Here is a 4806-nt window from a genome sequence, read left to right on the forward strand (position 1 = left end):
TCACGGTAATATTTTTCAACTCTTGTATAAGTCTAAATTTGTCTCAAAATAAAAAGCTTTAAAAGCAAATAAATAAAATTGAATGAAAATATGATTCATCTAAAAATAAGTTAACACATTAAAAGTGTAATATTAAAGTGGCAAAATTAATGGCAGTGATATGTAAATTACTGATGTGTGGGAAATACTTACCTGACTTAGTACCATGCCTGATACGTAGAATGTGTTGGGGTTCGGGGGGGGGAGAGAATCATGTGTCTTCAAATTATAGCCCTTGAGGGAAAATCTGCTTTAAGAATATATGGTCAGAATTCTGCTAGGCCTCTTCATGCAGATAAAAATGGGGAAATGTGGCAAAAATACAGAGACATACACACAGAGGAAAAAGGAAAACAATTGGAAAGCACTAAAAGGCATATTCTGTAGGAAAGTCAACAATTGGGAAAAAAGGACGACACTGGGTAAATCTTCCATTTTTGTAAGTTTTAGCCTGAGGGTCAGTACTAGGTGAAGAGAAGAACACAAATAGAAGACAATAGAAAAACTGTTTTTCTGCCCTAAAGAACCACAGGGTGCAGGGCAGCCACAGCCATTGGAAAGTGAGGGTTATGTCACAGAAAGCACAGCACTAGAGAGGAGAAACCAAAATTTTGTGCGTATAACCTAACCCAAATCTATGACTAACACCAGACGCTCACATGCGTGGAACAAACTCCAGAGAAGGATAAAAGAACTGAACGATGATACAAGCTACTTACCAAGAGATGGAGTTTGTAGAGTCCCACCAAATTAGTTTTTGCTAAAACTAATTAATACTCTTCAGAAAAATATTACACAATCCAGAGTTCCCATAACATAAAATTTAAAGTATCCAAGAAAAAATTCAAATTTACTCAACATACAAAGAACCAGAAAAATGTGACAAATTCTCAAGAAAAAGACCATTAAGAGAGAAAAGTCTCAGATATTGGAATTTGCAAAAAGAATCTTATGATAGCTATGATAATTATATACAATGATATTAAGAAAAACATACAGTGAATGAAAAGATAGAAATCTCAACAAAGGAATAGACTCCAGAAAATAAACCATGAGAAAATTCTAAAACTAAAAAATATAGTATCTAAAATAAAAATATTTGTTATATGAGCATAACAGTTAATAGAGATGACAGAGGAAAAAGAACTTGAGGAATATCATATATTATCAATTTAAAAAGCATTGAAAAAATATATTTTTTAAAAAATGAACAGAACATCCACTAGGATGACTATAAAATCAACAACAGAAAACAACTAGCATTAGCAATGAGGTAAAGAAATCAGAACCCCCATGCATTGTTCAAAGAGTGTAAATTAGTGCAGCTGCTGTAGAAAAAAGTCTGACAGTTCCTCAGAAAATTAATCATAGCATTACCATACGACCCAGAAATTTCAATCCAACCTTATTTACTGAAAAAACTAAAAACATGTATTTAAACAAAAACTCATAATGATCACTCATCACAGCACTATTCACAATAGCCATAAGGTGAAAACAACCTAAATATCAATGAATTGATAATAGATAAATAAAATGTGGTATATCATGCAATGAAACACTCAGCAATAAAAAAGGAAAGAAGTACTGATACATACAATATGAACTTCAAAAAGAATATGCTAAGTGAGAGAAGCCAGACAAAAAGGTTACATATTATATGATTCCATTTATATGAAATATCCAGAATAGGTAAATGCATAAAGACTGAAGGCTAATGTGGTTGACAGATGTTGGGAGGGAGGAATGGGAAACCTCAAGATTATGGGGGTTTCTTTTGGGGTGGTGAAAATATTTGGAATGATATAGAAAATAAAGCTGTACAATATCTTTAATGTACAAAGTGTCTGTGAATGGTATATTTTTAAATGGCTAATTTTAAAAAGTAAATAAAATGATTAATTTTACGTGAATTCTATCTCAATAAAAAGATAATTTATTAATAAAAAAATGAACAGTACCTGTGATGTATGATACTATAAGATTTAAGTACATGTAATTAGTGTTCCAGAAGAAAGGAGGAGAATGGGACAGAAAAAAAAATCTGAAAAATAATGATCAAAATACTTACCAAATCAGGTAATAAGTAAATATGTAGAGATTTAAGCAACTCAGTGATCTCCAAGCATGATAAATATGAAGCAAAACATTAGGCACATCAGAAGCAAACAGAAAACAAAAGATAAAGAAAATTTAGAAAATAGCCAGAGATGTGCACAAAAAAATAATCCAAGATGAATCATGAACCTAAACATAAAAGTAAAAATTATAAAGCTTTCAAAGGGGATATATAAAAGAGTATAATCTGGACTGGCAGGGAGGAAGGAAGAAGCAGGAAGAGAGAAAGATTTCATAGGATACAAAAAACAATAATCATAAAAGAAAAAAAGTTAAATTATATCTCATCAAAATTTAAACTTTTTGCTCATTAGGTATGGAGAAAATATTCACAAAACATACATCTGACAAAGAATTATTATCCAAGAAACATAAAGATAGCCTACAATTCAGTAATAAAAAGGTCAACAACCCAATAAAGCAAAATGGGCAAAAATTTGAACAGACACTTCACAAAAGAAGATATACAGATTGCTAGAAACACATGAGAAAGGTGTTTAATATAATTAGTCACCAGGAGAGTACAAATGAGAACCTCAATAAATTATCTTTATATGCATTCACCAGAATGGCTAAAACTATTAAAAGTGACAGCAGTAAATGTTGGCAAAAATGTGGTGCAACTGTAATTCTCATACCTTGTTGGTAACAGTGTGAAATGTCACATCCACTGTGGAAAATGGTTTGGTAGCATTTTTTATTATTGAGGTAAAACACACATAAAATTAAATTTACCATTTTGATCATTTTTACATGCACAGGTCGTTTGTACACTTTAGTGTGCAACCATCACCACCACGCATCCTCTTAACACTTTTCATCTTTTAACGCTGGAACTCTATACTTATTAGAAGATAACCCCCATTCTTTCCTCCTCTCAGCCCCTGGCAACAACCATTACACTTTCTGTCTTTATGGTTTTGACTCATCTAAGTACGTCGTTTAAGTGCAATCAAACACTATCTGTCTTTGTGTGACGGCTTATTTTTCATTTACTATAATGTTCTCAAGGTTCATCTATGATGTATCAGCTTTCAGAATTTCCTTCGTTTTTGAGACTGAATAATATCCCATGTATATGCCACATTTTGCTCATCCAGCCATCTGCTGGTGGACGCTTGGGTTGCTTCCCCATTTCAGCTATTGTGAATAATGATGGGTGTAAAAATAACTCTTTGAAGCCCTGCTTTCTTTTGGGTATATACTCAGAAGGGCAATTGCCAGATCATGATATTTTTAATATTTTGAGGAACTGCTATACTGTTTTCCATAACAGCTGTATCATTTTACATTCCCATCAATAGTGCACAAATGTTCCAGTTTCTCCACATCCTTGCCAGCTCTTCTTGTTTTCTGGTTTTTTGATAGTAGCCATCCTTACGGGTATGAGGAGGTATACCTCAATGAAGTTTTGATTTCCAGTTTCCTTATGATTAGCGATGTTGAGTATCTTTTTAAGTGCTTCTTGGTCAGTTATTATCTTCTTTGGAGAAATATCTATTTAAATCCTTGCCCACTTTTGAATTGGGCTGTTTAGGTTCTTGTCATTGAGTTTTTTAAAGTTCCCTATATATTCTTGATATTAACCCTTTTACAGATATATGATGTATATCTGTATTTTCTCCCATTTCACGAGTTGCCTTTTTACTCTGTGGATACTATCTTAGGATGCATAAATTTTTAAAATTTTCATGAAGTCTAATTCATCTATTTTTTGTTACCTGTGCCTTTGATGTTATGTCCAAGAAGTCATGTCAAATACTGTACAATGTTGTATAATGAAACTTTTGTCCTATGTTTCTAAGAGCTTTATTATTTTGGGTCTTACATTTAGGTCCTTGATTCATTTTGAGGTTATTTTTGTATATAGTGTTAGATAAGGGTCCAACTTCATTCTTCAAAGTGTGGATATCCAGTTTTCACAGCACTATTCTTTGAAAACACTTTCCTTTCCTCATCAAATGGTCTTGGCAACCTTGTCAAAAACCTTTTGACCATATATGAGTTTCTTCTGAGTTCTCTATTTTATCCCATTGGCCTATATAGCTTTATGCCAAAACCACCACACTGTTTTGATTAATGTAGCTTTATACTGAGTTTTAAAATCAGAAAGAGTGTGTCCTCCAGTTTTGTTCTTTTTCAAAATCATTTTGGCAATTCATGCTCCCTTGAGATTCCATATAAATTTTAGATTGGATTTTTTTTTAATTTCTGCAAAAAAAACCTTTTATCAATCAATCATTATCAATTGGGATTTTTATAATGATTACATTCTATCTGTAGATCACTTCAGCAGTATGGACATTTTTCCAATAATAAGTAATCCAATCAATAAGCATGGAATATGTTCCCATTTATGTTTTAATTTCTTTCAGCAATGTTTTGTAGTTTTCATTGTACAAGTTTCACCATTAATTACTAAGGACTTTATCCTTTTTGGTGCTAATTGTATATGGAATTGTCTTTGTAATTTTCTTTTCAGTTTGTTCAATGTATATAGAGATGAAACTGATTTTGGTGTGTTGACTTAGTATTCTGCTACTTTGCTGAATTCATTCATTAGTTCCAACAACTTTTTGTGGTCTTCAGTTTTCTACATGTAACATCATACCACCTGTAAACAAATTTACTTCTTCATTTCCAATTTGG

The sequence above is a fragment of the Muntiacus reevesi genome, chromosome 7 (genome assembly GCF_963930625.1).
Source record: "Muntiacus reevesi chromosome 7, mMunRee1.1, whole genome shotgun sequence".
Classification (NCBI taxonomy): domain Eukaryota; kingdom Metazoa; phylum Chordata; class Mammalia; order Artiodactyla; family Cervidae; genus Muntiacus; species Muntiacus reevesi.